Source organism: Chiloscyllium punctatum, chromosome 45, assembly GCF_047496795.1.
Source record: "Chiloscyllium punctatum isolate Juve2018m chromosome 45, sChiPun1.3, whole genome shotgun sequence".
NCBI classification, from domain to species: Eukaryota; Metazoa; Chordata; class Chondrichthyes; order Orectolobiformes; family Hemiscylliidae; genus Chiloscyllium; species Chiloscyllium punctatum.
The window spans coordinates 27,104,540-27,131,242 of record NC_092783.1 but is presented as its reverse complement, the minus strand read 5'-3'; positions in this window follow the sequence as shown (position 1 = coordinate 27,131,242).

Genomic DNA, 26,703 nt, shown 5'->3' with positions numbered 1-26,703 from the left:
CCTCCAGCATTTATAGTGGTTTGTATCAGCCGCTTCCGGTTGTCAGTGGCCGGTATATTGAAATATTATAACATCCAAGAATATGGAAGAAAGGAAATTGGGATTAACACGCCTTTCGTGGCAGTTATGTTAGTACAGGCTCAATGGGCCTTTTCTGCACAGGGTGAATTATGAGTTTATGAAGCACTCAGTGCCCAGTTTCTGAAGACCTGGCCCAGAATAAGAGGTGTCGTAACCAACAACTTTCCGACGTCGAGCTGAACACAGGCCTCCAGTTACACCACAGCTGGTGATGTAACCCATTCTCTTCGGGTGAAGACATTTCCCTTTGGCACTGTCCTATGTGCCAATCAGCTTCCTTGTTTGTCACGCTGAAGAACTGTGGTCTTTCATTGTGCTCAGAGCTGCTGTTACTGCAACTCACATTGACACAAACGGTCGGTGTGACTGATGCTGTTACCCAGTTTCACAATCACTTCTTTAGCATGACATTGGGTTGGAGTGAATCCTGCATCATAGAATCTGTTAGAATCCATACAGTGTGGAAACAGGCCTTTCGGCCCAACAACCCTCCGAAGAGTAACCCACCCAGACCCATTCCCCTACCTTATTGTTCTACATTTCTCCAGAGTAATTCACCTACCTACACATCCCTGAACACTACGGGCGATTTAGCCTGGCCAATTCACCCAACCTGCACATCTTTGGACTGTGGGAGGAAACTGGAGCACCCGGAGGAAGCCCACGCAGACACTGGGAGAATGTGCAAACTCCACACAGACTGAGGCTGCTCCACTTACATTGGGGAATCAAGTGGGTCTCTCACAGTGCCTTAGAGAGAGTCAGCTAATCTCTTTACTGGCTGCACATTCCCGAAGAGTAAGTTTAGCAATCTCCTATTGTTGACAGAGGTTAAAGCTCACCAGCTCCTCGGAGAGGGTGTTTGCCCTGGGGTTCAGATCAGAATGGCCTATTTACAAACTCGGAGCGGGGTGGGGGGGTGGGGGGTGGGGAGTGGGGGGTGGAGCAGGGTTCAGTGGATGAGAGGCAAGTAGAGGAGGGACAAACAGAGGCAGGGGTCAGAGGAAAAGGATCTACCCCCGACTAAACACAGGTCCCTTCTTGGTGCTGAGCTGATTGCCTAGACGGAAGAGGGTTGAGGGTTGGAGAGACTAAGGCCGGAGGGATTGGAGGACTGGTTTTAAAGAGATGGACAGTTTGGAACAGGAAAGATGAAGGGTTTGGTGTTAGAGAATGGAAGGGTCAGAAAGACAATGGACTTGGGCTCAAGGGGCATGGGATTAAGGTTCAAGGGATAGACATACTGAGGTTGGAGGACAAGGGTGGAAGGATAGAAGGGTTGGGATTGGGGTAACAGAGGGAGCGTGTTTGGTGTGATACAGGGATTAGGTTTGGAGATAGAGGGACTGCGTTTGGGGTTACAACAGGATTAGGTTTGGGGGATAGAAGGACTGGTTTTGGGGTGACACAGGGACTAGATTTGGGGTGACAAAGGGACTAGGTTTGGGGTGACACAGGGACTATGTTTGGGGTGACACAGGGAGTAGGTTTGGGGTGACAGACGGACTAGGTTTGGAGAGATACAGGGACTAGATTTGGGGTGACAAAGGGACTGGGTTTAGGGTGACAGAGGAACTAGGTTTGGGGTGACGTGGGACTGGGTTTGGGATGACAGAGGGAATGAGTTTAGCGTGACAGAGGGACTGGGTTTGGGGTGACAGAGGAATTAGGTTTGGGGTGACAGAGGGACTGGGTTTGGGGTGACAGAGGGACTGGGTTTGGGATGACAGAGGGACTGGGTTTGGGATGACAGAGGGACTGGGTTTGGGGTGACAGAGGGACTGGGTTTGGGATGACAGAGGGACTGGGTTTGGGGTGACAGAGGGACTGGGTTTGGGATGACAGAGGGACTGGGTTTGGGGTGACCCAGGGACTAGGATTGGGGTGAACGAGGGACTAGGTTTGGAGTGACAGAGGGACATGTTTTGGGTGTGCACAGGGACTATATTTGGGGTGACAGAGGGACTAGGTTTGGGTTGACACAGGGACTGGGTTTGTGGTGTCAGAGGGACTAGATTTGGAGTGACCGAGGGACTAGGTTAGGTGTGACAGAGGGATTGGGTTTGGGGTGACAGAGGGATGAGGTTAGGGGTGACAGAGGGAATGAGTTTGGGGTGAAAGAGGGACTAGGTTTGGGGTGACAGAGGGACTAGGTCTGGGGTGACACAGGGACTAGGTTTGGAGTGACAGAGGGACTGGGTTTGGGGTGACACAGGCTAGGTTTGGGGTGACACAGGGACGAGGTTTGGGGTGACAGTGGGACTGGGTTTGGGGTGACAGAGGAGCTGGGTTTGGGATGAGACAGGGACTAGGTTTAGGGTAACAAAGGGACTAGTTTTGGGGTGACAGAGAGATTGGGTTTGGGGTGACTGAGGGACTAGGTTTGGGGTGACAGAGGGTCTGGGTTTAGGGTGACAGAGGGACTGGGTTTGGGGTGACACATGGACTAGGTTTGGGGTGACAGAGGGACTGGGTTTGGGGTGACAGAGGGACAAGGTCTGGCGTGACACAGGGACTGGGTTTGGGGTGACAGAGGGACCGGGTTTGGGGAGACACAGGGACTAGGTTTGGGGTGACAGAAGGATTGGGTTTGGGGTGACAGAAAGATTGGGTTTGGGGTGAAAGAGGGACTGGGTTTGGGGTGACACAGGGACTAGGTTTGGGTTGACACAGGGACGAGGTTTGGGGAGACAGAGGGACTGGGTTTGGGGTGACAGAGGGACTGGGCTTGGGGTGACAGAGGGACTGGGTTTGGGGTGACACAGGGACTGGGTTTGGGGTGAGACATGGACTAGGTTTGGGGTGAAACAGTGACAGGGTTTGGAGTGACAGAGGGACTGGGTTTGGGGTAACACAGGGACGATGTTGGGAGTGACAGAGGGACTGTGTTTGGGGTGACACGGAGACTAGGTTTGGTGAGACAGAGGGACTTGGTTTAGGGTGACACAGGGACTAGGTTTGGAGTGACAGAGCGACTGGGTGTCGGGTGACTCAGGGGCTAGGTTTGGGGTGACACAGGGATGATGTTGTGGGTGACAGAGGGACTGGGTTTAGGGTGACACAGGAGCTGGGTTGGGGTGAGACAGGAACTAGGTTTGGGGTGACAGAGGGACTGGGTTTGGGATGACAGAGGGTCTGGGTTTGGGGTGACACAGTGACAGGTTTTGGGGTGACAGAGGGATTGGGTTTGGAGTGACACAGGGACTGGGTTTGGGGTGACAGAGGGATTGGGTTTGGAGTGACAGACGGACTGGGTTTGGGATGACAGAAGGACTGGGTTTGGGGTGATACAGAGACTAGGTTTGGGGTGACAGAGGGACTAGGTTTGGGGTGACACCAGGACTAGGTTTGGGGTGACAGAAGGATTGGGTTTGGGGTGACAGAGGGATGAGGTTAGGGGTGACAGAGGGAATGAGTTTGGGGTGAAAGAGGGACTAGGTTTGGGGTGACAGAGGGACTGGGTTTGGGGTGACACAGGCTAGGTTTGGGGTGACACAGGGACGAGGTTTGGGGAGACAGTGGGACTGAGTTTGGGGTGACAGAGGAGCTGGGTTTGGGATGAGACAGGGACTAGGTTTAGGGTAACAAAGGGACTAGTTTTGGGGTGACAGAGAGATTGGGTTTGGGGTGACTGAGGGACTAGGTTTGGGGTGACAGAGGGTCTGGGTTTAGGGTGACAGAGGGACTGGGTTTGGGGTGACACATGGACTAGGTTTGGGGTGACAGAGGGACTGGGTTTGGGGTGACAGAGGGACAAGGTCTGGCGTGACACAGGGACTGGGTTTGGGGTGACAGAGGGACCGGGTTTGGGGAGACACAGGGACTAGGTTTGGGGTGACAGAAGGATTGGGTTTGGGGTGACAGAAAGATTGGGTTTGGGGTGAAAGAGGGACTGGGTTTGGGGTGACACAGGGACTAGGTTTGGGTTGACACAGGGACGAGGTTTGGGGTGACAGAGGGACTGGGTTTGGGTTGACAGAGGGACTGGGCTTGGGGTAACAGAGGGACTGGGTTTGGGGTGACACAGGGACTGGGTTTGGGGTGAGACATGGACTAGGTTTGGGGTGACACAGTGACAGGGTTTGGAGTGACAGAGGGACTGGGTTTGGGGTAACACAGGGACGATGTTGGGAGTGACAGAGGGACTGTGTTTGGGGTGACATGGAGACTAGGTTTGGTGAGACAGAGGGACTTGGTTTAGGGTGACACAGGGACTAGGTTTGGAGTGACAGAGGGACTGGGTGTCGGGTGACTCAGGGGCTAGGTTTGGGGTGACACAGGGATGATGTTGTGGGTGACAGAGGGACTGGGTTTAGGGTGACACAGGAGCTGGGTTGGGGTGAGACAGGAACTAGGTTTGGGGTGACAGAGGGACTGGGTTTGGGGTGACACAGGGACTAGGATTGGGGTGACAGAAGGTCTGGGTTTTGGGTGACACAGGGACTAGGATTGGGGTGACACAGGGACTGGGTTTCGCGTGACACAGAGAGTAGGTTTGAGGGGCCACAGTGACAGGGTTTGGGGTGACAGAGGGACTGGGTTTGGGATGACAGAGGGACTGGGTTTGGGGTGACCCAGGGACTAGGATTGGGGTGAACGAGGGACTAGGTTTGGAGTGACAGAGGGACATGTTTTGGGTGTGCACAGGGACTATATTTGGGGTGACAGAGGGACTAGGTTTGGGTTGACACAGGGACTGGGTTTGTGGTGTCAGAGGGACTAGATTTGGAGTGACCGAGGGACTAGGTTAGGTGTGACAGAGGGATTGGGTTTGGGGTGACACAGGGACTGGGTTTGGGGTGACAGAGGGACTAGGTTTGGGGTGACACCAGGACTAGGTTTGGGGTGACAGAAGGATTGGGTTTGGGGTGACAGAGGGATGAGGTTAGGGGTGACAGAGGGAATGAGTTTGGGGTGAAAGAGGGACTAGGTTTGGGGTGACAGAGGGACTAGGTCTGGGGTGACACAGGGACTAGGTTTGGAGTGACAGAGGGACTGGGTTTGGGGTGACACAGGCTAGGTTTGGGGTGACACAGGGACGAGGTTTGGGGTGACAGTGGGACTGGGTTTGGGGTGACAGAGGAGCTGGGTTTGGGATGAGACAGGGACTAGGTTTAGGGTAACAAAGGGACTAGTTTTGGGGTGACAGAGAGATTGGGTTTGGGGTGACTGAGGGACTAGGTTTGGGGTGACAGAGGGTCTGGGTTTAGGGTGACAGAGGGACTGGGTTTGGGGTGACACATGGACTAGGTTTGGGGTGACAGAGGGACTGGGTTTGGGGTGACAGAGGGACAAGGTCTGGCGTGACACAGGGACTGGGTTTGGGGTGACAGAGGGACCGGGTTTGGGGAGACACAGGGACTAGGTTTGGGGTGACAGAAGGATTGGGTTTGGGGTGACAGAAAGATTGGGTTTGGGGTGAAAGAGGGACTGGGTTTGGGGTGACACAGGGACTAGGTTTGGGTTGACACAGGGACGAGGTTTGGGGAGACAGAGGGACTGGGTTTGGGGTGACAGAGGGACTGGGCTTGGGGTGACAGAGGGACTGGGTTTGGGGTGACACAGGGACTGGGTTTGGGGTGAGACATGGACTAGGTTTGGGGTGAAACAGTGACAGGGTTTGGAGTGACAGAGGGACTGGGTTTGGGGTAACACAGGGACGATGTTGGGAGTGACAGAGGGACTGTGTTTGGGGTGACACGGAGACTAGGTTTGGTGAGACAGAGGGACTTGGTTTAGGGTGACACAGGGACTAGGTTTGGAGTGACAGAGCGACTGGGTGTCGGGTGACTCAGGGGCTAGGTTTGGGGTGACACAGGGATGATGTTGTGGGTGACAGAGGGACTGGGTTTAGGGTGACACAGGAGCTGGGTTGGGGTGAGACAGGAACTAGGTTTGGGGTGACAGAGGGACTGGGTTTGGGATGACAGAGGGTCTGGGTTTGGGGTGACACAGTGACAGGTTTTGGGGTGACAGAGGGATTGGGTTTGGAGTGACACAGGGACTGGGTTTGGGGTGACAGAGGGATTGGGTTTGGAGTGACAGACGGACTGGGTTTGGGATGACAGAAGGACTGGGTTTGGGGTGATACAGAGACTAGGTTTGGGGTGACAGAGGGACTAGGTTTGGGGTGACACCAGGACTAGGTTTGGGGTGACAGAAGGATTGGGTTTGGGGTGACAGAGGGATGAGGTTAGGGGTGACAGAGGGAATGAGTTTGGGGTGAAAGAGGGACTAGGTTTGGGGTGACAGAGGGACTGGGTTTGGGGTGACACAGGCTAGGTTTGGGGTGACACAGGGACGAGGTTTGGGGAGACAGTGGGACTGAGTTTGGGGTGACAGAGGAGCTGGGTTTGGGATGAGACAGGGACTAGGTTTAGGGTAACAAAGGGACTAGTTTTGGGGTGACAGAGAGATTGGGTTTGGGGTGACTGAGGGACTAGGTTTGGGGTGACAGAGGGTCTGGGTTTAGGGTGACAGAGGGACTGGGTTTGGGGTGACACATGGACTAGGTTTGGGGTGACAGAGGGACTGGGTTTGGGGTGACAGAGGGACAAGGTCTGGCGTGACACAGGGACTGGGTTTGGGGTGACAGAGGGACCGGGTTTGGGGAGACACAGGGACTAGGTTTGGGGTGACAGAAGGATTGGGTTTGGGGTGACAGAAAGATTGGGTTTGGGGTGAAAGAGGGACTGGGTTTGGGGTGACACAGGGACTAGGTTTGGGTTGACACAGGGACGAGGTTTGGGGTGACAGAGGGACTGGGTTTGGGTTGACAGAGGGACTGGGCTTGGGGTAACAGAGGGACTGGGTTTGGGGTGACACAGGGACTGGGTTTGGGGTGAGACATGGACTAGGTTTGGGGTGACACAGTGACAGGGTTTGGAGTGACAGAGGGACTGGGTTTGGGGTAACACAGGGACGATGTTGGGAGTGACAGAGGGACTGTGTTTGGGGTGACATGGAGACTAGGTTTGGTGAGACAGAGGGACTTGGTTTAGGGTGACACAGGGACTAGGTTTGGAGTGACAGAGGGACTGGGTGTCGGGTGACTCAGGGGCTAGGTTTGGGGTGACACAGGGATGATGTTGTGGGTGACAGAGGGACTGGGTTTAGGGTGACACAGGAGCTGGGTTGGGGTGAGACAGGAACTAGGTTTGGGGTGACAGAGGGACTGGGTTTGGGGTGACACAGGGACTAGGATTGGGGTGACAGAAGGTCTGGGTTTTGGGTGACACAGGGACTAGGATTGGGGTGACACAGGGACTGGGTTTCGCGTGACACAGAGAGTAGTTTTGAGGGGCCACAGTGACAGGGTTTGGGGTGACAGAGGGACTGGGTTTGGGGTGATAGAGGGATTGGGTTTTGGGTGACACGGGGACTAGGTTTGGGGTGACACAGGGACTAGGTTTGGGGTGACAGAGGGACTAGGTTTGGGGTGACAGAGGGATTGGGTTTGGGGTGATAGAGGGATTGGTTTTGGGGTGACACAGGGACGAGTTTTGGAATGACACAGTGACTAGATTTAGAGTGACAGAGGGACTAGGTTTGGGGTGACACAGGGACTAGGTTTGGGGTGACAGAGGGACATGTTTTGGGTGTGCACAGGGACTATATTTGGGGTGACAGAGGGAATAGTTTTAGGTTGACACAGTGACTGGGTTTGGGGTGTCAGAGGCACTAGGTTGGGGTGACAGAGGGACTGGGTTGAGGGTGATAGAGGGACTGGGTTTGGGGTGACATGTAGACTAGGTTTGGGGTGACTGAGGGACTGGGTTTGGGGTAACAGAGGGACATGGTTTGGGGTGACACAGGGACTGGGTTTGAGGTGACAGAGGGACTTAGTTTGGGGTGACAGAGGGACTAGGTTTGGGGTGAGAGAGGGACTGGGTTTGGTGAGACAGAGGGACTGGGTTTGGGGAGACACAGGGACTGGGTTTGGGATGACACAGGGACTAGATTTAGAGTGACAGAGGAACTAGGTTTGGGGTGACACAGGGACTAGGTTTGGGGTGACAGAGGGACATGTTTTGGGTGTGCACAGGGACTATATTTGGGGTGACAGAGGGACTAGGTTTGGGTTGACACAATGACTGGGTTTGGGGTGACAGAGGGACTAGGTTTGGGGTGACAGAGGGACTAGGTTAGGTGTGACAGAGGGATTGGGTTTGGGGTGACACAGGGACTGGGTTTGGGGTGACAGAGGGACTAGGTTTGGGGTGACACCAGGACTAGGTTTGGGGTGACAGAAGGATTGGGTTTGGGGTGACAGAGGGATGAGGTTAGGGGTGACAGAGGGAATGAGTTTGGGGTGAAAGAGGGACTAGGTTTGGGGTGACAGAGGGACTAGGTCTGGGGTGACACAGGGACTAGGTTTGGAGTGACAGAGGGACTGGGTTTGGGGTGACACAGGCTAGGTTTGGGGTGACACAGGGACGAGGTTTGGGGTGACAGTGGGACTGGGTTTGGGGTGACAGAGGAGCTGGGTTTGGGATGAGACAGGGACTAGGTTTAGGGTAACAAAGGGACTAGTTTTGGGGTGACAGAGAGATTGGGTTTGGGGTGACTGAGGGACTAGGTTTGGGGTGACAGAGGGTCTGGGTTTAGGGTGACAGAGGGACTGGGTTTGGGGTGACACATGGACTAGGTTTGGGGTGACAGAGGGACTGGGTTTGGGGTGACAGAGGGACAAGGTCTGGCGTGACACAGGGACTGGGTTTGGGGTGACAGAGGGACCGGGTTTGGGGAGACACAGGGACTAGGTTTGGGGTGACAGAAGGATTGGGTTTGGGGTGACAGAAAGATTGGGTTTGGGGTGAAAGAGGGACTGGGTTTGGGGTGACACAGGGACTAGGTTTGGGTTGACACAGGGACGAGGTTTGGGGAGACAGAGGGACTGGGTTTGGGGTGACAGAGGGACTGGGCTTGGGGTGACAGAGGGACTGGGTTTCGGGTGACACAGGGACTGGGTTTGGGGTGAGACATGGACTAGGTTTGGGGTGACACAGTGACAGGGTTTGGAGTGACAGAGGGACTGGGTTTGGGGTAACACAGGGACGATGTTGGGAGTGACAGAGGGACTGTGTTTGGGGTGACACGGAGACTAGGTTTGGTGAGACAGAGGGACTTGGTTTAGGGTGACACAGGGACTAGGTTTGGAGTGACAGAGCGACTGGGTGTCGGGTGACTCAGGGGCTAGGTTTGGGGTGACACAGGGATGATGTTGTGGGTGACAGAGGGACTGGGTTTAGGGTGACACAGGAGCTGGGTTGGGGTGAGACAGGAACTAGGTTTGGGGTGACAGAGGGACTGGGTTTGGGATGACAGAGGGTCTGGGTTTGGGGTGACACAGTGACAGGTTTTGGGGTGACAGAGGGATTGGGTTTGGAGTGACACAGGGACTGGGTTTGGGGTGACAGAGGGATTGGGTTTGGAGTGACAGACGGACTGGGTTTGGGATGACAGAAGGACTGGGTTTGGGGTGATACAGAGACTAGGTTTGGGGTGACAGAGGGACTAGGTTTGGGGTGACACCAGGACTAGGTTTGGGGTGACAGAAGGATTGGGTTTGGGGTGACAGAGGGATGAGGTTAGGGGTGACAGAGGGAATGAGTTTGGGGTGAAAGAGGGACTAGGTTTGGGGTGACAGAGGGACTAGGTCTGGGGTGACACAGGGACTAGGTTTGGAGTGACAGAGGGACTGGGTTTGGGGTGACACAGGCTAGGTTTGGGGTGACACAGGGACGAGGTTTGGGGTGACAGAGGGAATGAGTTTGGGGTGAAAGAGGGACTAGGTTTGGGGTGACAGAGGGACTAGGTCTGGGGTGACACCAGGACTAGGTTTGGGGTGACAGAAGGATTGGGTTTGGGGTGACAGAGGGATGAGGTTAGGGGTGACAGAGGGAATGAGTTTGGGGTGAAAGAGGGACTAGGTTTGGGGTGACAGAGGGACTGGGTTTGGGGTGACACAGGCTAGGTTTGGGGTGACACAGGGACGAGGTTTGGGGAGACAGTGGGACTGAGTTTGGGGTGACAGAGGAGCTGGGTTTGGGATGAGACAGGGACTAGGTTTAGGGTAACAAAGGGACTAGTTTTGGGGTGACAGAGAGATTGGGTTTGGGGTGACTGAGGGACTAGGTTTGGGGTGACAGAGGGTCTGGGTTTAGGGTGACAGAGGGACTGGGTTTGGGGTGACACATGGACTAGGTTTGGGGTGACAGAGGGACTGGGTTTGGGGTGACAGAGGGACAAGGTCTGGCGTGACACAGGGACTGGGTTTGGGGTGACAGAGGGACCGGGTTTGGGGAGACACAGGGACTAGGTTTGGGGTGACAGAAGGATTGGGTTTGGGGTGACAGAAAGATTGGGTTTGGGGTGAAAGAGGGACTGGGTTTGGGGTGACACAGGGACTAGGTTTGGGTTGACACAGGGACGAGGTTTGGGGAGACAGAGGGACTGGGTTTGGGGTGACAGAGGGACTGGGCTTGGGGTGACAGAGGGACTGGGTTTGGGGTGACACAGGGACTGGGTTTGGGGTGAGACATGGACTAGGTTTGGGGTGAAACAGTGACAGGGTTTGGAGTGACAGAGGGACTGGGTTTGGGGTAACACAGGGACGATGTTGGGAGTGACAGAGGGACTGTGTTTGGGGTGACACGGAGACTAGGTTTGGTGAGACAGAGGGACTTGGTTTAGGGTGACACAGGGACTAGGTTTGGAGTGACAGAGCGACTGGGTGTCGGGTGACTCAGGGGCTAGGTTTGGGGTGACACAGGGATGATGTTGTGGGTGACAGAGGGACTGGGTTTAGGGTGACACAGGAGCTGGGTTGGGGTGAGACAGGAACTAGGTTTGGGGTGACAGAGGGACTGGGTTTGGGATGACAGAGGGTCTGGGTTTGGGGTGACACAGTGACAGGTTTTGGGGTGACAGAGGGATTGGGTTTGGAGTGACACAGGGACTGGGTTTGGGGTGACAGAGGGATTGGGTTTGGAGTGACAGACGGACTGGGTTTGGGATGACAGAAGGACTGGGTTTGGGGTGATACAGAGACTAGGTTTGGGGTGACAGAGGGACTAGGTTTGGGGTGACACCAGGACTAGGTTTGGGGTGACAGAAGGATTGGGTTTGGGGTGACAGAGGGATGAGGTTAGGGGTGACAGAGGGAATGAGTTTGGGGTGAAAGAGGGACTAGGTTTGGGGTGACAGAGGGACTGGGTTTGGGGTGACACAGGCTAGGTTTGGGGTGACACAGGGACGAGGTTTGGGGAGACAGTGGGACTGAGTTTGGGGTGACAGAGGAGCTGGGTTTGGGATGAGACAGGGACTAGGTTTAGGGTAACAAAGGGACTAGTTTTGGGGTGACAGAGAGATTGGGTTTGGGGTGACTGAGGGACTAGGTTTGGGGTGACAGAGGGTCTGGGTTTAGGGTGACAGAGGGACTGGGTTTGGGGTGACACATGGACTAGGTTTGGGGTGACAGAGGGACTGGGTTTGGGGTGACAGAGGGACAAGGTCTGGCGTGACACAGGGACTGGGTTTGGGGTGACAGAGGGACCGGGTTTGGGGAGACACAGGGACTAGGTTTGGGGTGACAGAAGGATTGGGTTTGGGGTGACAGAAAGATTGGGTTTGGGGTGAAAGAGGGACTGGGTTTGGGGTGACACAGGGACTAGGTTTGGGTTGACACAGGGACGAGGTTTGGGGTGACAGAGGGACTGGGTTTGGGTTGACAGAGGGACTGGGCTTGGGGTAACAGAGGGACTGGGTTTGGGGTGACACAGGGACTGGGTTTGGGGTGAGACATGGACTAGGTTTGGGGTGACACAGTGACAGGGTTTGGAGTGACAGAGGGACTGGGTTTGGGGTAACACAGGGACGATGTTGGGAGTGACAGAGGGACTGTGTTTGGGGTGACATGGAGACTAGGTTTGGTGAGACAGAGGGACTTGGTTTAGGGTGACACAGGGACTAGGTTTGGAGTGACAGAGGGACTGGGTGTCGGGTGACTCAGGGGCTAGGTTTGGGGTGACACAGGGATGATGTTGTGGGTGACAGAGGGACTGGGTTTAGGGTGACACAGGAGCTGGGTTGGGGTGAGACAGGAACTAGGTTTGGGGTGACAGAGGGACTGGGTTTGGGGTGACACAGGGACTAGGATTGGGGTGACAGAAGGTCTGGGTTTTGGGTGACACAGGGACTAGGATTGGGGTGACACAGGGACTGGGTTTCGCGTGACACAGAGAGTAGGTTTGAGGGGCCACAGTGACAGGGTTTGGGGTGACAGAGGGACTGGGTTTGGGGTGATAGAGGGATTGGGTTTTGGGTGACACGGGGACTAGGTTTGGGGTGACACAGGGACTAGGTTTGGGGTGACAGAGGGACTAGGTTTGGGGTGACAGAGGGATTGGGTTTGGGGTGATAGAGGGATTGGTTTTGGGGTGACACAGGGACGAGTTTTGGAATGACACAGTGACTAGATTTAGAGTGACAGAGGGACTAGGTTTGGGGTGACACAGGGACTAGGTTTGGGGTGACAGAGGGACATGTTTTGGGTGTGCACAGGGACTATATTTGGGGTGACAGAGGGAATAGTTTTAGGTTGACACAGTGACTGGGTTTGGGGTGTCAGAGGCACTAGGTTGGGGTGACAGAGGGACTGGGTTGAGGGTGATAGAGGGACTGGGTTTGGGGTGACATGTAGACTAGGTTTGGGGTGACTGAGGGACTGGGTTTGGGGTAACAGAGGGACATGGTTTGGGGTGACACAGGGACTGGGTTTGAGGTGACAGAGGGACTTAGTTTGGGGTGACAGAGGGACTAGGTTTGGGGTGAGAGAGGGACTGGGTTTGGTGAGACAGAGGGACTGGGTTTGGGGAGACACAGGGACTGGGTTTGGGATGACACAGGGACTAGATTTAGAGTGACAGAGGAACTAGGTTTGGGGTGACACAGGGACTAGGTTTGGGGTGACAGAGGGACATGTTTTGGGTGTGCACAGGGACTATATTTGGGGTGACAGAGGGACTAGGTTTGGGTTGACACAATGACTGGGTTTGGGGTGACAGAGGGACTAGGTTTGGGGTGACAGAGGGACTAGGTTAGGTGTGACAGAGGGATTGGGTTTGGGGTGACACAGGGACTGGGTTTGGGGTGACAGAGGGACTAGGTTTGGGGTGACACCAGGACTAGGTTTGGGGTGACAGAAGGATTGGGTTTGGGGTGACAGAGGGATGAGGTTAGGGGTGACAGAGGGAATGAGTTTGGGGTGAAAGAGGGACTAGGTTTGGGGTGACAGAGGGACTAGGTCTGGGGTGACACAGGGACTAGGTTTGGAGTGACAGAGGGACTGGGTTTGGGGTGACACAGGCTAGGTTTGGGGTGACACAGGGACGAGGTTTGGGGTGACAGTGGGACTGGGTTTGGGGTGACAGAGGAGCTGGGTTTGGGATGAGACAGGGACTAGGTTTAGGGTAACAAAGGGACTAGTTTTGGGGTGACAGAGAGATTGGGTTTGGGGTGACTGAGGGACTAGGTTTGGGGTGACAGAGGGTCTGGGTTTAGGGTGACAGAGGGACTGGGTTTGGGGTGACACATGGACTAGGTTTGGGGTGACAGAGGGACTGGGTTTGGGGTGACAGAGGGACAAGGTCTGGCGTGACACAGGGACTGGGTTTGGGGTGACAGAGGGACCGGGTTTGGGGAGACACAGGGACTAGGTTTGGGGTGACAGAAGGATTGGGTTTGGGGTGACAGAAAGATTGGGTTTGGGGTGAAAGAGGGACTGGGTTTGGGGTGACACAGGGACTAGGTTTGGGTTGACACAGGGACGAGGTTTGGGGAGACAGAGGGACTGGGTTTGGGGTGACAGAGGGACTGGGCTTGGGGTGACAGAGGGACTGGGTTTCGGGTGACACAGGGACTGGGTTTGGGGTGAGACATGGACTAGGTTTGGGGTGACACAGTGACAGGGTTTGGAGTGACAGAGGGACTGGGTTTGGGGTAACACAGGGACGATGTTGGGAGTGACAGAGGGACTGTGTTTGGGGTGACACGGAGACTAGGTTTGGTGAGACAGAGGGACTTGGTTTAGGGTGACACAGGGACTAGGTTTGGAGTGACAGAGCGACTGGGTGTCGGGTGACTCAGGGGCTAGGTTTGGGGTGACACAGGGATGATGTTGTGGGTGACAGAGGGACTGGGTTTAGGGTGACACAGGAGCTGGGTTGGGGTGAGACAGGAACTAGGTTTGGGGTGACAGAGGGACTGGGTTTGGGATGACAGAGGGTCTGGGTTTGGGGTGACACAGTGACAGGTTTTGGGGTGACAGAGGGATTGGGTTTGGAGTGACACAGGGACTGGGTTTGGGGTGACAGAGGGATTGGGTTTGGAGTGACAGACGGACTGGGTTTGGGATGACAGAAGGACTGGGTTTGGGGTGATACAGAGACTAGGTTTGGGGTGACAGAGGGACTAGGTTTGGGGTGACACCAGGACTAGGTTTGGGGTGACAGAAGGATTGGGTTTGGGGTGACAGAGGGATGAGGTTAGGGGTGACAGAGGGAATGAGTTTGGGGTGAAAGAGGGACTAGGTTTGGGGTGACAGAGGGACTGGGTTTGGGGTGACACAGGCTAGGTTTGGGGTGACACAGGGACGAGGTTTGGGGAGACAGTGGGACTGAGTTTGGGGTGACAGAGGAGCTGGGTTTGGGATGAGACAGGGACTAGGTTTAGGGTAACAAAGGGACTAGTTTTGGGGTGACAGAGAGATTGGGTTTGGGGTGACTGAGGGACTAGGTTTGGGGTGACAGAGGGTCTGGGTTTAGGGTGACAGAGGGACTGGGTTTGGGGTGACACATGGACTAGGTTTGGGGTGACAGAGGGACTGGGTTTGGGGTGACAGAGGGACAAGGTCTGGCGTGACACAGGGACTGGGTTTGGGGTGACAGAGGGACCGGGTTTGGGGAGACACAGGGACTAGGTTTGGGGTGACAGAAGGATTGGGTTTGGGGTGACAGAAAGATTGGGTTTGGGGTGAAAGAGGGACTGGGTTTGGGGTGACACAGGGACTAGGTTTGGGTTGACACAGGGACGAGGTTTGGGGTGACAGAGGGACTGGGTTTGGGTTGACAGAGGGACTGGGCTTGGGGTAACAGAGGGACTGGGTTTGGGGTGACACAGGGACTGGGTTTGGGGTGAGACATGGACTAGGTTTGGGGTGACACAGTGACAGGGTTTGGAGTGACAGAGGGACTGGGTTTGGGGTAACACAGGGACGATGTTGGGAGTGACAGAGGGACTGTGTTTGGGGTGACATGGAGACTAGGTTTGGTGAGACAGAGGGACTTGGTTTAGGGTGACACAGGGACTAGGTTTGGAGTGACAGAGGGACTGGGTGTCGGGTGACTCAGGGGCTAGGTTTGGGGTGACACAGGGATGATGTTGTGGGTGACAGAGGGACTGGGTTTAGGGTGACACAGGAGCTGGGTTGGGGTGAGACAGGAACTAGGTTTGGGGTGACAGAGGGACTGGGTTTGGGATGACAGAGGGTCTGGGTTTGGGGTGACACAGTGACAGGTTTTGGGGTGACAGAGGGATTGGGTTTGGAGTGACACAGGGACTGGGTTTGGGGTGACAGAGGAATTGGGTTCGGGGTGACAGACGGACTGGGTTTGGGATGACAGAAGGACTGGGTTTGGGGTGACACAGAGACTAGGTTTGGGGTGACAGAGGGACTGCGTTTGGGGTAACAGAGGGACATGGTTTGGGGTGACACAGGGACTGGGTTTGGGGTGACAGAGGGACTCAATTTGGGGTGACGGACTAGGTTTGGGGTGACAGAAGGATTGGGTTTGGGGTGACAGAGGGACTAGGTTTGGGGTGACGGACTAGGTTTGGGGTGACAGAAGGATTGGGTTTGGGGTGACAGAGGGACTAGGTTTGGGGTGACAGAGGGACGGGGTTTGGGATGACAGAGGGATGAGGATTGGGGTGACAGATGGACTGGGTTTGGGGTGACAGAGGGACCCGGTTTGGGGTGACACAGGGACTATGTTTGGGGTGACAGAAGGATTGGGTTTGGGGTGAGACAGGGACTAGGTTTGGGGTGACACAGGGACAAGGTTTAAGTGACATGGCGACTGTGTTTGGGGTGACACAGGGGCTAGGTTTGGGGTGACACAGGGACGAGGTTGGGGTGACAGAGGGACTGGGTTTGGGGTGACACAGGAGCTGGGTTTGGGGGGAGACAGGGACTAGGTTTAGGGTGACAGAGGGACTGGGTTTAGGGTGACAGAGGGACTGGGTTTGGGGTGACACAGGGACTGGGTTTGGGGTGACAGAGGGATTGGGTTTGGGGTGACACAGGGACTGGGTTTGGTGTGAGACATGGACTAGGTTTGTGGTGACATAGGGACTGGGTTTGGGGTGACACAGGGACTAGGTTTGGGGTGACACAGAACTGGATTTAGGGTGACACAGGAGCTGGGTTGGGGTGAGACAGGGACCAGGTTTGAGGGGACACAGTGACAGGGTTTGGAGTGATAGAGGGACTGGGTTTGGGGTGACGGAGGGACTAGGTTTGGGGTAACACAGGGACGATGTTGGGAGTGACAGAGGGACTGGGTTTGGGGTGAGAGAGGGACTGGGTTTGGGGTGACACAGGGACTGAGTTTGGGATGACACAGGGATTAGATTTCGAGTGACAGAGGGACTAGGTTTGGGGTGACACAAGGACTGGGTTTGGGGTAACAGAGAGACAAGGTTTGGGGTAACACAGGGACGATGTTGGGAGTGACAGAGGGACTGGGTTTGGGATGACAGAGGGTCTGGGTTTGGGGTGACACAGGGACTAGGATTGGGGTGACAGAAGGTCTGGGTTTTGGGTGACACAGGGACTAGGATTGGGGTGACACAGGGACTGGGTTTCGCGTGACACAGAGAGTAGGTTTGAGGGGCCACAGTGACAGGGTTTGGGGTGACAGAGGGACTGGGTTTGGGGTGATAGAGGGATTGGGTTTTGGGTGACACGGGGACTAGGTTTGAGGTGACACAGGGACTAGGTTTGGGGTGACAGAGGGACTAGGTTTGGGGTGACAGAGGGATTGGGTTTGGGGTGATAGAGGGATTGGTTTTGGGGTGACACAGGGACGAGTTTTGGAATGACACAGTGACTAGATTTAGAGTGACAGAGGGACTAGGTTTGGGGTGACACAGGGACTAGGTTTGGGGTGACAGAGGGACATGTTTTGGGTGTGCACAGGGACTATATTTGGGGTGACAGAGGGAATAGTTTTAGGTTGACACAGTGACTGGGTTTGGGGTGTCAGAGGCACTAGGTTGGGGTGACAGAGGGACTGGGTTGAGGGTGATAGAGGGACTGGGTTTGGGGTGACATGTAGACTAGGTTTGGGGTGACTGAGGGACTGGGTTTGGGGTAACAGAGGGACATGGTTTGGGGTGACACAGGGACTGGGTTTGAGGTGACAGAGGGACTTAGTTTGGGGTGACAGAGGGACTAGGTTTGGGGTGAGAGAGGGACTGGGTTTGGTGAGACAGAGGGACTGGGTTTGGGGAGACACAGGGACTGGGTTTGGGATGACACAGGGACTAGATTTAGAGTGACAGAGGAACTAGGTTTGGGGTGACACAGGGACTAGGTTTGGGGTGACAGAGGGACATGTTTTGGGTGTGCACAGGGACTATATTTGGGGTGACAGAGGGACTAGGTTTGGGTTGACACAATGACTGGGTTTGGGGTGACAGAGGGACTAGGTTTGGGGTGACAGAGGGACTAGGTTAGGTGTGACAGAGGGATTGGGTTTGGGGTGACACAGGGACTGGGTTTGGGGTGACAGAGGGACTAGGTTTGGGGTGACACCAGGACTAGGTTTGGGGTGACAGAAGGATTGGGTTTGGGGTGACAGAGGGATGAGGTTAGGGGTGACAGAGGGAATGAGTTTGGGGTGAAAGAGGGACTAGGTTTGGGGTGACAGAGGGACTAGGTCTGGGGTGACACAGGGACTAGGTTTGGAGTGACAGAGGGACTGGGTTTGGGGTGACACAGGCTAGGTTTCGGGTGACACAGGGACGAGGTTTGGGGTGACAGTGGGACTGGGTTTGGGGTGACAGAGGAGCTGGGTTTGGGATGAGACAGGGACTAGGTTTAGGGTAACAAAGGGACTAGTTTTGGGGTGACAGAGAGATTGGGTTTGGGGTGACTGAGGGACTAGGTTTGGGGTGACAGAGGGTCTGGGTTTAGGGTGACAGAGGGACTGGGTTTGGGGTGACACATGGACTAGGTTTGGGGTGACAGAGGGACTGGGTTTGGGGTGACAGAGGGACAAGGTCTGGCGTGACACAGGGACTGGGTTTGGGGTGACAGAGGGACCGGGTTTGGGGAGACACAGGGACTAGGTTTGGGGTGACAGAAGGATTGGGTTTGGGGTGACAGAAAGATTGGGTTTGGGGTGAAAGAGGGACTGGGTTTGGGGTGACACAGGGACTAGGTTTGGGTTGACACAGGGACGAGGTTTGGGGAGACAGAGGGACTGGGTTTGGGGTGACAGAGGGACTGGGCTTGGGGTGACAGAGGGACTGGGTTTCGGGTGACACAGGGACTGGGTTTGGGGTGAGACATGGACTAGGTTTGGGGTGACACAGTGACAGGGTTTGGAGTGACAGAGGGACTGGGTTTGGGGTAACACAGGGACGATGTTGGGAGTGACAGAGGGACTGTGTTTGGGGTGACACGGAGACTAGGTTTGGTGAGACAGAGGGACTTGGTTTAGGGTGACACAGGGACTAGGTTTGGAGTGACAGAGCGACTGGGTGTCGGGTGACTCAGGGGCTAGGTTTGGGGTGACACAGGGATGATGTTGTGGGTGACAGAGGGACTGGGTTTAGGGTGACACAGGAGCTGGGTTGGGGTGAGACAGGAACTAGGTTTGGGGTGACAGAGGGACTGGGTTTGGGATGACAGAGGGTCTGGGTTTGGGGTGACACAGTGACAGGTTTTGGGGTGACAGAGGGATTGGGTTTGGAGTGACACAGGGACTGGGTTTGGGGTGACAGAGGGATTGGGTTTGGAGTGACAGACGGACTGGGTTTGGGATGACAGAAGGACTGGGTTTGGGGTGATACAGAGACTAGGTTTGGGGTGACAGAGGGACTAGGTTTGGGGTGACACCAGGACTAGGTTTGGGGTGACAGAAGGATTGGGTTTGGGGTGACAGAGGGATGAGGTTAGGGGTGACAGAGGGAATGAGTTTGGGGTGAAAGAGGGACTAGGTTTGGGGTGACAGAGGGACTAGGTCTGGGGTGACACAGGGACTAGGTTTGGAGTGACAGAGGGACTGGGTTTGGGGTGACACAGGCTAGGTTTGGGGTGACACAGGGACGAGGTTTGGGGTGACAGTGGGACTGAGTTTGGGGTGACAGAGGAGCTGGGTTTGGGATGAGACAGGGACTAGGTTTAGGGTAACAAAGGGACTAGTTTTGGGGTGACAGAGAGATTGGGTTTGGGGTGACTGAGGGACTAGGTTTGGGGTGACAGAGGGTCTGGGTTTAGGGTGACAGAGGGACTGGGTTTGGGGTGACACATGGACTAGGTTTGGGGTGACAGAGGGACTGGGTTTGGGGTGACAGAGGGACAAGGTCTGGCGTGACACAGGGACTGGGTTTGGGGTGACAGAGGGACCGGGTTTGGGGAGACACAGGGACTAGGTTTGGGGTGACAGAAGGATTGGGTTTGGGGTGACAGAAAGATTGGGTTTGGGGTGAAAGAGGGACTGGGTTTGGGGTGACACAGGGACTAGGTTTGGGTTGACACAGGGACGAGGTTTGGGGTGACAGAGGGACTGGGTTTGGGTTGACAGAGGGACTGGGCTTGGGGTAACAGAGGGACTGGGTTTGGGGTGACACAGGGACTGGGTTTGGGGTGAGACATGGACTAGGTTTGGGGTGACACAGTGACAGGGTTTGGAGTGACAGAGGGACTGGGTTTGGGGTAACACAGGGACGATGTTGGGAGTGACAGAGGGACTGTGTTTGGGGTGACATGGAGACTAGGTTTGGTGAGACAGAGGGACTTGGTTTAGGGTGACACAGGGACTAGGTTTGGAGTGACAGAGGGACTGGGTGTCGGGTGACTCAGGGGCTAGGTTTGGGGTGACACAGGGATGATGTTGTGGGTGACAGAGGGACTGGGTTTAGGGTGACACAGGAGCTGGGTTGGGGTGAGACAGGAACTAGGTTTGGGGTGACAGAGGGACTGGGTTTGGGATGACAGAGGGTCTGGGTTTGGGGTGACACAGTGACAGGTTTTGGGGTGACAGAGGGATTGGGTTTGGAGTGACACAGGGACTGGGTTTGGGGTGACAGAGGAATTGGGTTCGGGGTGACAGACGGACTGGGTTTGGGATGACAGAAGGACTGGGTTTGGGGTGACACAGAGACTAGGTTTGGGGTGACAGAGGGACTGCGTTTGGGGTAACAGAGGGACATGGTTTGGGGTGACACAGGGACTGGGTTTGGGGTGACAGAGGGACTCAATTTGGGGTGACGGACTAGGTTTGGGGTGACAGAAGGATTGGGTTTGGGGTGACAGAGGGACTAGGTTTGGGGTGACGGACTAGGTTTGGGGTGACAGAAGGATTGGGTTTGGGGTGACAGAGGGACTAGGTTTGGGGTGACAGAGGGACGGGGTTTGGGATGACAGAGGGATGAGGATTGGGGTGACAGATGGACTGGGTTTGGGGTGACAGAGGGACCCGGTTTGGGGTGACACAGGGACTATGTTTGGGGTGACAGAAGGATTGGGTTTGGGGTGAGACAGGGACTAGGTTTGGGGTGACACAGGGACAAGGTTTAAGTGACATGGCGACTGTGTTTGGGGTGACACAGGGGCTAGGTTTGGGGTGACACAGGGACGAGGTTGGGGTGACAGAGGGACTGGGTTTGGGGTGACACAGGAGCTGGGTTTGGGGGGAGACAGGGACTAGGTTTAGGGTGACAGAGGGACTGGGTTTAGGGTGACAGAGGGACTGGGTTTGGGGTGACACAGGGACTGGGTTTGGGGTGACAGAGGGATTGGGTTTGGGGTGACACAGGGACTGGGTTTGGTGTGAGACATGGACTAGGTTTGTGGTGACATAGGGACTGGGTTTGGGGTGACACAGGGACTAGGTTTGGGGTGACACAGAACTGGATTTAGGGTGACACAGGAGCTGGGTTGGGGTGAGACAGGGACCAGGTTTGAGGGGACACAGTGACAGGGTTTGGAGTGATAGAGGGACTGGGTTTGGGGTGACGGAGGGACTAGGTTTGGGGTAACACAGGGACGATGTTGGGAGTGACAGAGGGACTGGGTTTGGGGTGAGAGAGGGACTGGGTTTGGGGTGACACAGGGACTGAGTTTGGGATGACACAGGGATTAGATTTCGAGTGACAGAGGGACTAGGTTTGGGGTGACACAAGGACTGGGTTTGGGGTAACAGAGAGACAAGGTTTGGGGTAACACAGGGACGATGTTGGGAGTGACAGAGGGACTGGGTTTGGGATGACAGAGGGTCTGGGTTTGGGGTGACACAGGGACTAGGATTGGGGTGACAGAAGGTCTGGGTTTTGGGTGACACAGGGACTAGGATTGGGGTGACACAGGGACTGGGTTTCGCGTGACACAGAGAGTAGGTTTGAGGGGCCACAGTGACAGGGTTTGGGGTGACAGAGGGACTGGGTTTGGGGTGATAGAGGGATTGGGTTTTGGGTGACACGGGGACTAGGTTTGGGGTGACACAGGGACTAGGTTTGGGGTGACAGAGGGACTAGGTTTGGGGTGACAGAGGGATTGGGTTTGGGGTGATAGAGGGATTGGTTTTGGGGTGACACAGGGACGAGTTTTGGAATGACACAGTGACTAGATTTAGAGTGACAGAGGGACTAGGTTTGGGGTGACACAGGGACTAGGTTTGGGGTGACAGAGGGACATGTTTTGGGTGTGCACAGGGACTATATTTGGGGTGACAGAGGGAATAGTTTTAGGTTGACACAGGGACTGGGTTTGGGGTGTCAGAGGCACTAGGTTGGGGTGACAGAGGGACTGGGTTGAGGGTGATAGAGGGACTGGGTTTGGGGTGACATGTAGACTAGGTTTGGGGTGACTGAGGGACTGGGTTTGGGGTAACAGAGGGACATGGTTTGGGGTGACACAGGGACTGGGTTTGAGGTGACAGAGGGACTTAGTTTGGGGTGACAGAGGGACTAGGTTTGGGGTGAGAGAGGGACTGGGTTTGGTGAGACAGAGGGACTGGGTTTGGGGTGACACAGGGACTGGGTTTGGGATGACACAGGGACTAGATTTAGAGTGACAGAGGAACTAGGTTTGGGGTGACACAGGGACTAGGTTTGGGGTGACAGAGGGACATGTTTTGGGTGTGCACAGGGACTATATTTGGGGTGACAGAGGGACTAGGTTTGGGTTGACACAATGACTGGGTTTGGGGTGACAGAGGGACTAGGTTTGGGGTGACAGAGGGACTAGGTTAGGTGTGACAGAGGGATTGGGTTTGGAGTGACACAGGGACTGGGTTTTGGGTGACAGAGGGACTGGGTTCGGGGTGACACAAGGACTAGATTTGGGGTGACTGAGGGACATGTTTTGTGTGCGCACAGGGACTAGATTTAGGGTCACAGAGGGACTAGGTTTGGGGTGACAGAGGGATTGGGTTTGGGGTGACAGAGGGACTGGGTTTGGGGTGACAGAGGAACTAGGTTTGGGGTGACACAAGGACTAGGTTTGGGTTACAGAGGGACTGGGTTTGGGGCGACACAGGGACTAGGTTTGGGGTGAGAGTGGGACAGGGTTTGCATGGGCTCAGGACTAGGTTTGGAGTAAAAGAGGGACAGGGTTTGGGATGACACAGGGACTCGGGTGGGGTGAAAGAGGGAGTGGGTTTGGGGTGACACAGGGACTAGGTTTGGGGTGACACAAAAACTAAGTTTGGGGTGAGACAGGGACGAAGTTTGGGGAGACAGAGGGACGAGGTTTGGGGTGACACAGAACTGGGTTTAGGGTGACACAGGAGCAGGGTTGGGTTGACACAGGGACTGGGTTTGGGGTGTCAGAGGACTAGATTTGGGGTGACAGAGGGACTAGGTTAGGTGTGACAGAGGGATTGGGTTTGGGGTGACACAGGGACTGGGTTTGGGGTGACAGAGGGACTAGGTTTGGGGTGACACTGGGACTAAGTTTGGGGAGACAGAGGGACGAGGTTTGGGGTGACACAGAACTGGGTTTAGGGTGACACAGGAGCAGGGTTGGGGTGAGACCGGGACTAGGTTTGGGGTGACAGAGGGATTGCGTTTGGGGTGATACAGGGACTAGGTTTGGGGTGACAGAGGGACATGTTTTGGGTGTGCACAGGGGCTATATTTGGGGTGACACAGGGACTAGGTTTGGGTTGACACAGAGACTGGGTTTGGGGTGTCACAGGGACTACGTTTAGGATGACAGAGGGACTGGGTTTGGGGTATCAGAGGGACTGGGTTTGGGATGACAGAGGGACTGGGTTTGGGTTGAGAGAGGGACTGGGTTTGGTGAGACAGATGGACTGGGTTTGGGGTGACACAGGGACTAGATTTAGAGTGACAGAGGGACTAGGTTTGGGGTGACACAGGGACTAGGTTTGTGGTGACAGAGGGACATGTTTTGGATGTGCACAGGAACTATATTTGGGGTGACCAGTGATTGGTTTTGGTGTGACACAGGGACTGCGATTGGGGTGAGTGAGGTACTAGGTTTGGGGTGACACAGGGACTGGGTTTGGGGTGACAGAGGAACTAGGTTTGGGGTGACACAAGGACTAGGTTTGGGTTACAGAGGGACTGGGTTTGGGGTGACACAGGGACGAGGTTTGGGGTGACAGAGGGACGAGGTTTGGGGTGACAGAGGGACAAGGTTTGGGGTGACAGAGGGACAAGGTTTGGGGTGACAGAGGGACTAGGTTTGGATGAGAGAGGGACTGGGTTTGGTGAGACAGAAGGACTGGGTTTGGGGTGACAGAGGGATTGGATTTGGGGTGACAGAGGGATTGGGTTTGGGGTGACACAGGAACTGGGTTTGGGATGACACAGGGACTAGATTTAGAGTGACAGAGGGACATGTTTTGGGTGTGCACAGGGACCATATTTGGGGTGACAGAGGGACTAGGTTTGGGTTGACACAGAGACTGGGTTTGGGGTGTCAGAGGGACTAGGTTAGCGGTGACAGAGGGACTAGGTTTGGGGTGAGAGAGGGACTGGGTTTGGTGAGACAGAGGGATTGGGTTTGGGGTGACACAGGGACTAGATTTAGAGTGACAGAGGGACATATTTTGGGTGTGCACAGGGACTATATTTGGGGTGACAGAGGGAATAGTTTTGGGTTGACACAGGGACTGGGTTTGGGGTGTCAGAGGCACTAGGTTGGGGTGACAGAGGGACTGGGTTTGGGGTGACATGTAGACTAGGTTTGGGGTACTGAGGGACTGGGTCTGGGGTAACAGAGGGACATGGTTTGGGTGACACAGGGACTGGGTTTGAGGTGACAGAGGGACTTAGTTTGGGGTGACAGAGGGACTGGGTTTGGTGAGACAGAGGGATTGGGTTTGGGGTGACACAGGGACTAGATTTAGAGTGACAGAGGGACATATTTTGGGTGTGCACAGGGACTATATTTGGGGTGACAGAGGGAATAGTTTTGGGTTGACACAGGGACTGGGTTTGGGGTGTCAGAGGCACTAGGTTGGGGTGACAGAGGGACTGGGTTTGGGGTGACATGTAGACTAGGTTTGGGGTACTGAGGGACTGGGTCTGGGGTAACAGAGGGACATGGTTTGGGTGACACAGGGACTGGGTTTGGGGTGAGAGAGGGACTGGGTTTGGTGAGACAGAGGGACTGGGTTTGGGGTGACACAGGGACTGGGTTTGGGATGACACAGGGACTAGATTTAGAGTGACACAGGGACTAGGTTTGGGGTGACACAGGGACTAGGTTTGGGGTGACAGAGGGACATGTTTTGGGTGTGCGCAGGGACTATATTTGGGGTGACAGAGGGACTAGGTTTGGGTTGACACAATGACTGGGTTTGGGGTGTCAGAGGGACTAGGTTTGGGGTGACAGAGGGACTAGGTTAGGTGTGACAGAGGGATTGGGTTTGGAGTGACACAGGGACTGGGTTTTGGGTGACAGAGGGACTGGGTTCGGGGTGACACAAGGACTAGATTTGGGGTGACTGAGGGACATGTTTTGTGTGCGCACAGGGACTAGATTTAGGGTCACAGAGGGACTAGGTTTGGGGTGACAGAGGGATTGGGTTTGGGGTGACAGAGGGACTGGGTTTGGGGTGACAGAGGAACTAGGTTTGGGGTGACACAGGGACTGGGTTTGGGGTGTCAGAGGAACTAGGTTTGGGTGACACAAGGACTAGGTTTGGGTTACAGAGGGACTGGGTTTGGGGTGACACTGGGACGAGGTTTGGGGTGACAGAGGGACAAGGTTTGGGGTGACAGAGGGACAAGGTTTGGGGTGACAGAGGGACTAGGTTTGGGGTGAGAGAGGGACTGGGTTTGGTGAGACAGACGGACTGGGTTTGGGGTGACAGAGGGATTGGATTTGGGGTGACAGAGGGACTGGGTTTGGGGTGACACAGGGACTAGGTTTGGGGTGACAGAGGGACGACGTTTGGGGTGAGAAAGGGACTAGGTTTGGGGTGAGAGAGGGACTGGGTTTGGTGAGACAGAGGGACTGGGTTAGGGGTGAGACATGGACTAGGTTTGTGGTGACATAGGGACTGGGTTTGGGGTGACACAGGGACTGGTTATGGGGGGACAGAGGAACTAGGTTTGGGGTGACACAGGGACATGGTTTGGAGTGACACAGGGACTGGTTATGGGGTGACAGAGGGTCTGGGCTTGGGGTGACACAGCGACATGGTTTGGGGTGCCAGAGGGACTGGGTTTGGGGTGACAGAGGGACTGGGTTTGGGTTAAAGAGGAACTAGGTTTGGGGTGACACAAGGATGAGGCTTGGGTTACAGAGGGACTGGGTTTGGGGTGACACAGGGAGTAGGTTTGGGGTGACACCGGGACTAGGTTTGGGCTGACACAGGGACAAGGTTTGGGGTGACAGAGGGATTGGGTATGGGGTTATACAGGGACTGGATTTGGGATGACACAGGGACTAGATTTAGAGTGACAGAGGGACTAGGTTTGGGGCGACAGAGGGACATGTTTTGGGTGTGCACAGGGGCTATATTTGGGGTGACACAGGGACTAGGTTTGGGTTGACACAGAGACTGGGTTTGGGGTGTCAGAGGGACTAGGTTTGGGGTGACAGAGGGACTAGGTTAGGTGTGACAGAGGGATTGGGTTTGGGGTGACACAGGGACTGGGTTTGGGGTGACAGAGGGACTGGGTTTGGGGTGACAGCGGGACTAGGTTTGGGGTGAGACAGGGACTAGGTTTGGGGAGACAGAAGGATTGGGTTTGGGGTGACAGAGGGACTAGGTTTGGGGTGACAGAGGAACTAGGTTTGGGGTGACAGAAGGACTAGGTTTGGGGTGACACAGGGACTAGGTTTGGGGTGAC